This window comes from Saccopteryx bilineata, chromosome X (genome assembly GCF_036850765.1).
Source record: "Saccopteryx bilineata isolate mSacBil1 chromosome X, mSacBil1_pri_phased_curated, whole genome shotgun sequence".
NCBI lineage: Eukaryota > Metazoa > Chordata > Mammalia > Chiroptera > Emballonuridae > Saccopteryx > Saccopteryx bilineata.
Genome location: NC_089502.1, coordinates 37792323 through 37803961, shown reverse-complemented (window position 1 = coordinate 37803961; position 11639 = coordinate 37792323). Strand labels below are relative to the sequence as shown.

The window sequence follows — 11639 nt, the reverse complement described above, 5'->3', positions numbered from 1 at the left end:
GATCAATGGAACAGAACAGAGAACCCAGAAAAAAAAAACTAAAAAAAAAAAACTACACCTTTATGGTCAATTGATACTTTACAAAGGCGGTAAGAGCATACAATGTAGTAAAGACATTATCTTTAATAAGTGGTGTTCTCCTTCTCTTCTGTCTAACTTATTTAACTTAAGACATTGAAAAAAGAGTCTGACCACAAGACCCTCCAGATCCATTCATATTATAACAAATAATAATAGTTTATCTTCTTTGTTGCTGAATGATATTCCATTGTATATATGTACTGCTATTTATTTTTCCAATCTTCTGCCAGTGAGCATTTAGGTTGTTTCCATGTCTTGGCTTGGGAAATAATGCTGCAGTTAATAGTGGTACACACATTGTTACAAATAAGTGTTTTTCTGTTTGGGGGTAAATCCTTAGAAGAGGAATTGCTACATCATGTGGTATTTAAATGTTTAGTTATTTGTTTTGTTTTGTTTTTATTTTTTAACATTTAAAAAATTATTATGTGAAATGTAAAACAAAAAGTAACAAAATATCAAGACAATAAAAAACAGACTCATAGCATGGTGGTTACCAGAAGGGAAAGGGTCAAGGTATAGAGGTTCCAATATAGGGTAATGAAACAAAACTAGACTTCAGGTGTGGAGTGTTGTATGAAAGGAGAGAAGGTTAGCACTTCAGGTGTGGAATATGTAACAGAGTACACAGATGTCTAGTAATATATAATCTTGTACACTTGGAAACTATATAATGTTATTAATCAATTTTACCACAATAAATTTAATTTAAAAACTGAACGGTGTTGAAAAAATTGAATAGGTAAATGCATAAAAATGAAACCAGACCACCAAATAACAAAAATTTACAAAAATAAACTCAAAATGGATAAAACACTTAATGTAAGTTGTGAAACCATAAACATTTTGGAAAAAAACATAGGCAGTAACCTCTAATATCTTTTATAACAATATTTTTGCCAATTTATCTCCACAGACAAGTGAAATAAAGGACAGGATGAACAAATGCGACTCTGTCAAACTAAAAAGCCTTTGACACCATGAACACAATTAAAAGACAACCCCCACAATGGGAGAACATATTCACCAATACATTTGATAAGGGGTAATAATCAAATTTATAAAGAACTTCTAAAACTAGTAAGGAACTTCTAAAACACCAAGAAGGTAAACAATCCAATTTAAAAAATGGGCAAAAGAACTAAACAGACACTTCTCCAAAAAGGACACATATGGCCAATAGACATACAAAAAAATGTTCAATTGCACTAATCATCAGAGAAATGCAAATTAAAACCACAATGAGATATCACCTCACACCAGTCAGAGTGGCGCTCATCAACAAAACAACACAGAGTAAGTGCTAGCGAGGATGTGGAGAAAAGGGAACCCTCCTGCACTGCTGGTGGGAATGCAGACTGATACAGCCACTGTGGAGAACAGAATGGTGTTTCCTCAAAATTTAAAAATGGAACTGCCTTTTGACCCAGCTACTCCACTTTTAGGAATATATCTTAAGAATACCAAAACAATGATTCAAAAGAAGATATGCACCCCCATGTTTATGGCAGCATTGTTCACAATAACCAAGATCTGGAAATATGCCAAGTGTTTTTCAGTGGACGAGTGGATTAAAAAGTTGTGTTACATACACAATGGAATACAATGCAGCCATTAAAAAAATGAAAATCTTATTTTTGGCAGTGGCATGGATGGACCTGGAGATTATTATCCTAAGTGAAATAAAACAGGCAGAGAAAGAAAAATATCATATGATCTCACTTATATGTGGAATCTAATGAACAAAGTAAACTGAGGAACAAAATAGAGGCAGAGGCAAGATGACAGGGAGCAAAGGGACAGCTGTCAGAGGGAAGGGGGATGAGGGCATGGGATCAGAGAAATGGAGGGATCAGTGAAACTATATATACATAACACATAGATACAGACAACAGGACAGGAAATCCCAGAGGGAAGGGGAGAGGGAGTTGAGAGGAGGGGGGCTTAGGGGGTGAAATGGTGTTGGGGGTGAGGGTGTTATATTGAGTGGGACACTTGAATCCATGTTAACACAATAAATTAAAATTAATAAGAATTTTTTTTTAAATCCAGATAATATTTTTAAAACACATACATATTCATATCCCTTTTTTTGTAAATGTGTCTCTAAGAAATTATTACATGACCCTGAAAGTTGAGTGACAATATCTTAGCTAGTACTGTAATGTCCCCACCAAAGATATGTATCTTGCATTGCATAAGCACTTGGACTTTTTTGTTTACTCAACAGATAGGTAGTGATCCCTAGCTACTCTTCTGGGTGCTAGTAATTGAAATATGAATAAGAAAGGCATGGCTCCTGCCATAATGGAACTTCATTTAGTGGTGGAGACACACAATAAACATGTGAACAAATTAATAAAATAATTTGCAATAGTGCTAAACACTTTGATGAATATAAAAGATAACATGCAAGAGACTGGGCAGAAATAGAAGGCTACTTTACAGTGAATGGTTAGGGAGGGTCTCTTCAATGATGTAAAAATTGAGCCAAGACCTGGAAGGACATGTGAAGATCTAGAGAAAGACTGTTTTCAAGCATAGCTCCAGCTCCAGCAAGGACTAAGTTGAGAAACAGAAAGAAGGTCTGTGTGGTTGAAGCAGAATGAGCAAAGGGGAGAGTGGTTCATTATCATACACATAACCTGCCTGACCTGGTGGTGGCACAGTGGATAGAGCGTTGGACTGGGATGCGGAAGGACCCAGGTTCGAGACCCCGAGCTCGCCAGCTTGAGTGTGGGCTCATCTGGTTTGAGCGAGGCTCACGAGCTTGGACCCAAGGTCACTGGTTCCAACAAGGGGTTGCTTGGTCTGCTGAAGGCCCACGGTCAAGGCACATGTGAGAAAGCAACCAATGATCAACTAAGGTGTTGCAACGGGTAATGAAAAACTAATGATTGATGCTTCTCATCTCTCTCCGTTCCTTTCTGTCTGTCCCTGTCTATCCCTCTCTCTGACTCACTCTCTGTCTCTGTAATAAATAAATAAATAAATAAATAAATAAATAAATAAATAAATACATAAATAAATAAAATGACTTAAGGGTACACACACTTATATGTGGAATCTAATGAACAAAATGAACTGAAGAACTAAACAGAGGCAAAGGTGGGGTCACAGGGAGCAGAGGGACAGCTGTCAGAGGGAAAGGAGATGAGGGGATGGGATCAAAGAAGGTGAGGGGATTAATAGAGCTATATATACATAACACACAGATACAGATAACAAGAAAGGAAACCTGTTACTTTTACAGTGCTCTCCCCAATAGGCAGTCTTAGCCTCTTACCCACATATAAGGCAACTAACCATTTTGGTTTTCCTGAGACTATCGTGGTTTTAGCACTTACATTCCATTTTCTAGACAAACTCTTAGTCCCAGGCAAGCCAGGATGCATAGTAGTCATATCACACTTCAGGTCCTTTTTCTCCAACATGCAGAAATTCTGTGTCAAGGTCTGAACTATATCTCTCCCAAGGTTATATGGCAAAAGCATGAAGTGTATTCTGCAACTCACCTTACCTACTTTCTTTTGTATCAGACCTCAGTTCACATTTTTGTCTTCCCAAGGAGGTAAAGTTACCTGCTCAGGAAAGGGTAGAGGTGGGAGAGAAGTGAGTTTTAGATTTAAGGAGAGATCAGATCTGAAACAGACTTTGTGATGGAAACTCTTGGAAATGAATGAAAACAATGGAAGGTTTGCAGATTGGCAGCAAAGGGCCATTTGATGCCAGACAGTAGGACTTGGAAATGGTCTATCTCTGCAAGGTTCTGTAAACCTTCCTATGAGTGGGAAAACCAAGAGATACATCATCATTCCTTCCCATTAAATGCTTGGAGAGTCTGTAGGGGAAGGCACTCTCTGCATTAAAATGAGTTTCAAGAGGACACTTGCTTTTAAATAAACAACAAGAGGGAAATTCATTGGGAAATAGTGGGGTTACCTATGAGCTTCCTGCTTATTGTGGTGTTATCTCCAGGAGTCTATGAAATTTTGCCAATTGAACATAAACACAGGGAGCCTTATACTCACACTTATGCCAATAAGTAGCAAGCTTGTGATATTGCATCCTAAGTACAAATATTTAGAAGATCAACAAGGAAGAGACAGAAATTGAACCACAGTTTGACTGCAAAAGTAAGCAGCTGCTCCCTGTTTCATTGCACTTTATGAAATTCTTTTTAATTTCAGATGCTCCATTCTTCCTGCTGTATTTTTAAAATAAAGGCTCATTATCTGAAGCAATATTAACCCTCAGCATTATTGACATAAAGTTGATACACTTTCCATAATAAACAGAAACTGTTCAACAGATAGAGAACTAACCCACGGGTAGGACATTCAAGAGGTGACCACAGTGAAATACATAGCTAGAGAAAGCCAGAGACACTGATTTGGGACATTTCTCAGGAAGGTGAGAGATGAGGGAGAAGGAACAAAATAATTTCTGATTAGGAAAAGGCTTTGCTTTAGTTAACCATTATAGGAACTTGAATATTTATTATTTTAAAAACACTATTGTCAATTCCTTCAGTACCACTAGCATCACAGGCCAACACACAATAAGACTTGTTGAGTTTAATCGACCAGGAAGAACATGGGTAATGGGAATCCCTGTTACCCAATAACTGTAAAGTTAATTGTAACAGAGCTTCTGAGCTCCTCCCAAACACAAATGGCTAATAGATATATGAAAATAAGAATGCTCATCTTTACTAGAAGTAAATGTAATTGACTTGGATTTGTCTTTCATGGATTCCAAAAATAATCACAGGCCAGTGCATAGGTCACTGTGTGATTTCAAGGATACTCCTCCTCAAAAAATCCACTACTCCCTAGCAGCACCCATTCACAAACATGAAGCTCGACTGACATTTTGATATCAAAGATTTATTTTTATGAATTAATACACTGTGGCTTTGGAAATGGACTGTTTATATATAATAATTTTGGAAGTTCTAAGACTTAAAGCAAGTAGGTTAGGCATTAGCATCTAGGAATGACTTTATAACTTAGAATGATATTCTCATGTAATATTTTTTTGAGATCTGGGGAAAGAAAATGGATCTTTTTTTGGATAAAGGAGGATGGTGGTGGGAATACAAAAAATAAAAGATCAGTCCCAGAACATGAATTATTGCTGGGGGAGAGGGGGGAATGACAGAGGCACCTCTAAGCAGCTATGGGACCAGAGGTTGGGAAACAGTAAAGAACAAAAAATGATATAAAAAGAGAGGTAAGAAAGAAGAAAAAATATAAATAATAAAATGGCAAGCAGGGCCTGACCTGTGCTGGCCCAGTGGACCAAGCCTCGACTTGGAATGCTGAGGTTGCCAGTTCAAAACCCTGGACTTGCCCAGTCAAGGCACATATGGGAGTTGATGCTCCCTGCTCCTCCCCCCTTCTCTCTCTCTCTTTCTCTTCTTTAAAAAATGAATAAATAATTAAAAATTAAATTAAAAATTTTAACAATGGCAAGCATATAAGGAAGTGAGAGCAAACTAGATTAAACAAAGTCTCAATTATTTACTGGTATGGGCTAGCATCATCCTATCTTCATGAATGCATTATCACATGACACATTTTCTAAGTTCAAATTATTGTTGATAATAATTCAATTCAAAAATATTTACTGCATACTTGCTGTATGTTATGCACTATGCTAGGCATGGGTACACAATAATGACAGAGACCCTCATGGAGTTCACAGTCTGATACAGGTCACCTGAATTGCAATTAGTGTATAAGATTTAAAATAGGGGCTAGGACATTGTGTAAAGGAGCATGGAGAGATGCCTAATAATTGGGTAGGGCTAGGGAAAGCTTCTCAAAGGAAAATACTTTTAAGTTTTTGCCTGAAAGAACAGTAGAAATATTCCAAGGCAACATGGTAGAGAAGAAAAAAATTCCAGAAGAAATAATATACAAAGAAATCCAGAGGCATAAAAGAGGTTGGAACTTTCAAGGAAATAAAAAGTAGTCTGGTTGGAACGCAAAAGACAAAGCAAAAAGAGGTGAGAGAATTGCTTGGAGAAATAGGATGGGGCCAGCTCATAAAAGAGTCATGTTCATTTATTTATCCATGTCCATGGCCTTTGAATAACATGGGTTTGAACTAAATGGGTTCACTTAAACACAGATTTTTTTCAATAAACACTTGTACTGTTTTTGATCCAAGGTTGGGAGTCCACACATTCCAAGGGCCAACTCCATGCAGTTATCTAAGCATTTTTTATAAAGGACTTGAGAAACCACAGATTTTGGTATGGGGGAGGGTCCTGGAATCAATTGCCTGCAGATACTGAAGGACAGCATAAGTTTTGCGGGCTTCAAAAGTTATATGTGAATTTTTAAATGTGTGAGGTTTGGAGCCCCTAACCCTTACATTGTTCAAGGGTCAATTGTATTTTATTTTATTTTATTTTTTTCAAGAGAGAAAGTAAAAGAGAGAGAGAGAGAGAGAGAGAGAACATCAACCCATAGTTGCAGTGCTTTAGCTGTTTATCGATTTCTTTCTCATAAATGCCCTGATAGGTGGGGGGTCTTCAGCCAAGCAACCTTGGGTCTTTAGCCAAGCCCAAGTAACCTTTGGGCTCAATCCCAAGACCATGGGGTCATGTCTATGATCCCACACTCAACCTTGATGAGTCCGCACTCAACCTAGGGACCTTGGGTTTGAACATAGGTCTTCAGTGTCTCAGGTTGACTCTCTATCCACTGTGCCACCTCCTGGTCAAGCAACTGTATTTCATCTTAAATATAGAATGTCATTTTATGTCAGCCTTCACAAACTAATGTACATGGAGGGGTTAGACGCTTTCAACTAATTTCTGCTGGTTGTCTTTTCACTGGCTAGAAGTCATTATGTCACTGGCTAGGAGTCATTATGTCACTCGGTTACATAATGGTTTAACCATGATAGATTAAAGCCTTTAAACCATCAATATAAAACATTTTTAGTATGTGTGCAGGTTATTTAATATGATAACTTAGTGGACTCCCCAAGGAGGTCACCTAACCTAAGGTAGAAAGAGTTACCAGGGAGTTTAATATTTATATCAGAGATATGTCTGACCCAAAAATAGAAAATTTGACCGCCAGTGTCTCTTCTGACTTGAATGATCCTGATTGTTTGTCTAGATCTTCTGCCTTTCACCTCTATTCTTTTTCTGTACCTCATGCTATGTGCCCAAGTGTAGGAGTATTAGGAGAGCATAACTATAACCACATAGGTAATAGGCCCAGCTTTATTGAACTTGAGAAAAAGACTTATTCTGTCTTACCAGTCATGGCTCTCTCTGAACGCAACTTAGATCTTCTTTCACTATTTATTTAAGACAGATCTCTCTTCTGATCCCAGTCTGCACTTCTGATTAAGTTCCTGTGGTTGTTCAGGAGGTTTCTGTCTCCCCTGGTACAGAGCACCTACTGAATTAAAGTCTCTTTTTCTTTCCTTCACTTCTGATGCCCTCCTGGAAAATTAGATTCTGCTTTAAGTTATGATTTGCAGTAACCCACAGGAATTTTCAACTTCTGAAGGAACAATAGGGGCTTCTCTCATTTGGACTTGAAGGAATATCAATAAGTTATGACTGTTGATACAATGTAATTGGATAGAAAGAAAATGAGTATCAGCAGACCTGAGTTTCAGTTCAGCTCTTCTCTGCCCTGATTGTGGGATATTGAATAAGTCATTTATTTCTGCTTGTATCTTGGTTTTCTCTTGTAAAAGAAGAAATAATAGACGTGACAGTATTCTGAAAAGTAGAATATTCAAAAAAGCTAAGGTAAAACATAATAAAATCACCACCACCATCATCATCATCTTATGCATCACACACAGATGACACACTCAGGTACACACATTGACAAGTAACTTCTCACAAGCTCTGAAAACACCACAGGCCCCTCCCTGCCCAGCAATTGCCTCTAGGAAAAGATGAGGTGCGATCCCAGAGTTTACAGCAGAATATGTGCTCATGTAATTAGACTTCTCTATTTGGACAACTCTTCTGTTCCCTGGAGTTAAATTTCTGTTTATGAAGCATATTTCATCAATACGCTAGGCTGCATTCCCAGGCTGCTGACACACATTCTCCATTCCATACAACCCTGCTTGCCAAATTCATCTATTGAAGGCAGACCCTCTTTTTTCGTATCCACACTCCATAAACTTGTGTGAACTTCCAATCTATCTGCATTAGCAGCATTCATAAATAATACCTATAATTTTTCTGTGTGTACCTGATAGGGACAGAATAAAAATGGCAAGTCTTTCTTCCTTGGTTGATGACCCAAAGTGTCAAATGCAAGCATGGAAGTCTTGTTGGAGGCATCTTTGCCAGCTCTGGAATGATATCCTGGGAGGTTCATTCATACTCCAACAGTTTGAGTTCCCAGTAATGGGGCTAATATAGATGATTAAACAGTTCCCTTTTAGTTCTCTTGTCCTGCCAGGAGCATAGCTGAGAATCAAGGAAGCTGTACAAGGAGCTAAATGGTCAAAATAGCTTCTGCATGCTCTAATTCTGAAATCCTTTACATAAGAATAAAAACTCCTTCATCCTCACTGTGTACCAACATAATTTTATTTGTATATAGTTATAATAAAATTGGCCATTTTTTTCTCTTTTCAGCAGATTATAAACAGCAAAATAAGAAGAGAACAGAGCATTTGACTCCTTAATTCTTATTGTTAACTTATTTGTTTCAGTCATGCTGATATTTGTCAGAAATGACATACAAATGAAAACTGATAACTAAAAAGACCATAGAACAGAAGACTTCAGCTGTTGGGGACATTTGAGTCATAAGGCAAATAATACTTGTCCTCAGAGTCTCTAAAGGCATTATTACACAAAGGTGCCATGCTACGATGATACTAAGTCATCAGAAAGGGAAAAAATATAAATTATATTAGATATCTTCTTTTTAAGGAAGCATAGACCAGTGGAGACATAAAAAAGAAAGCATAATGTTGTAATAAAAAAAAACAACACTAAAACTCCAAAATCATCTTTCTTCCATTCTTTTATTAATAAATTATAAATTGAGCACTCAGCTATGTGCCAGACATTGAAGATAAAATGGTAAAGAAGATATATCTCATATCACCTTGAAGATCACATTTAGTGGAAGAAGGGGTAGTTAAGAGTAAGAAGGGCATTAACAAGGACCAAAAGAGCCATATAGGAGGAGCACTTAACTCGCACATAAGTATTCAGGGAAAACTTTCTAAAGGATATGATGTCTACATTAAGTTATTGAGACAAAAATAAGTGGGGATGAATAATGCTATGTAGAGGGAACATCATGTATAATGAACTGAAAATGAAAAAGGATATGACATATTTGTGGAAATACAACTAATTTAGTACCAGATAACAGGTTAAGATGTTTTATGTTTTTTATGAAAAAAATGGGAAGCCACTGAAAAGTTGTAAGTACTTAAGTTTTAAATACATTGATTTTTAAAATTTAAGTTGTTTACCCTGGCTACAGTATGTATAATAAATTGGAAACATAATACTAGAGACAGGGAATGTACTTGAGTGGCTGCTTTAGTGACCCGGGTGAAAGAAAAAAAAAATGAAAGCCTTGTCTAAGACAATGATGTATCCACAGAGAGATGATGGTTTTGAAAGAGATTTAGAAATTATGCTGATAGGATATTATGAATGTCTGGTGATGGAGAGAGAGGAGTCAAGTTTTTGGATCACTGGTCATAGCTATATACAGAGCCTACTTTTCTTATCTTCTGTTACAAACAGCTCCAAGCAACCATTTAGAGAACTATGGGATGTAGTTAATTTATAACTGACTGACTCAGTTATCCCTGCTGGCTCCTTTCCCTTGTATTCTTCTGATTTCTCCCCTCTCAAGGGAGAAGGGAGGCTTGCTCCCTCCTCAATAATGTCTAATTTCTAGCATGGGCAACAGTAGTGTGTGGGCATTCCTTTTAGTAGTCCCTAATAAGTCACATTCTATCTTTGAAATAAAATTCATTTTCTTTATTGGTAAAATGAGAAGCTTGGATTAGATCATTGATTTTATAAAGAGACGAATTTGTCTCTAACCCAGGGTACATTTGGCATGTGTGCAGGAACTTTGGTTTTTATATCCAGGGCAGAGGGCTGTTACTGGCATTTAGAGATACTGGTAAAAATCTTACAATGTACAGGAGAGTCCACTCCCCTCAACCAAGAGTTATTTGTTCCAAAGCATCAATAAACCAAATGTTGTGGAACCCTGGGATAGATAAAGAATTTTAACTAGATAATCACAGAGACCTCTTCAAAGCTTATGCTTTCTGGAGTGGTTATGTATATTTTGACACATTAGTAGATTAACGTTAGTGATCTGGAACACTCTCCTCTGTGGAGCAGTTGGGTAATTGAGGCATTACTAAAATTATATGACTGACAACAACCAGACATTGGTATATTGTGATTTCAGTAAACTAACAAATTTTCAAGAGTATTGGGATGAATCATGTGCTGCAAATATTTAGAGTATATGTGCATGTGACACTTAGAGAGTATCTGCAAACTTATTCTGATTTTCTAGAGATCTGGAGTGCCTCTTGCCCATGTCCTTTTTGTCCAACGTGTAATGTCCCCACCTGCACTTTAGGAAAAAGAAACAGGAAAGAAATGATGGGTCAGTGACAGTTTTGCTTGAGCTGTATTTCTAGAATCATCCTTGCCACCAGAAGCCCTGTTTGTACAGCTCTAGACTCCATGTATGAGACCATAGGCAGAACCTTACAGAGTATCCACCCCAGGCCCAGATATTTAATAAGATTTTGACTTTGGAATGTACCTTAGATTGTGATAGCAGGTGCTACTATACTATTCTGTATTAAGAGACACTTCCTGAAGGTGTGTTTTCCATTATCAAACCTGGGCTATTCAGGGGCTTCCTAAAAGAAAGGGACTAAAACTCAGGCCATCTGTGTAAGGCTATGAAGCTTCTACTCACAGAGTCTTCCACAGCCAGCTAATCAATAGGGTCCTTACCTCAGTCCTTCAAAACTCATAGTAGGTATTCAATAAATAAATGTTTGTTGCATAAATGAATGAGGTTTCTATATTTTGGGTGCAAAACGAAGAAATTCCTGAGTTTCTTGAAAGGAAGAAAGAAGAAACGCAGCCTAATCAGGTGGTAGCAGAGTGGACAGATTATCAACCTGGTAGGTGGATGACCCAGGTTTGAAACTGAAAGGTTGCAGGCTTGAGCAAAAGATCATGGACATAACCCTATGATCCCTGGCTTGAGCAAGAGGTCACTGTCTTGGCTGGAGCCCTCTGGTTAAGGAACATATGAGAAGCAATCAGTGAACTAAAGTGCCACAAGTACAAGTTGATGCTTCCATCTCTCTCCCTTTCTCTCTGTCTGTCCCTCTCTCTTTCTCTTTCTCTCTATTGCAAAAAGAAAAAAGAAAAAACAAGAAAAATGAGAAGAAAGACAAATCCACATTATTAGTAGATATTTACTGAGTGTCCACTATGTGGCAACACTGTTCACTTAGGCTTAGAGATTTTCAAATCTGACTGCTAT

General features: G+C 37.5%; 1 pseudogene; it reads left to right on the top strand.

The window, feature by feature from the left end:
• Window positions 1-650: 650 nt before the first annotated feature.
• On the top strand, window positions 651-736 carry LOC136318060 (U6atac minor spliceosomal RNA; annotated as a pseudogene).
• The last annotated feature ends 10903 nt before the right edge of the window (window positions 737-11639 follow it).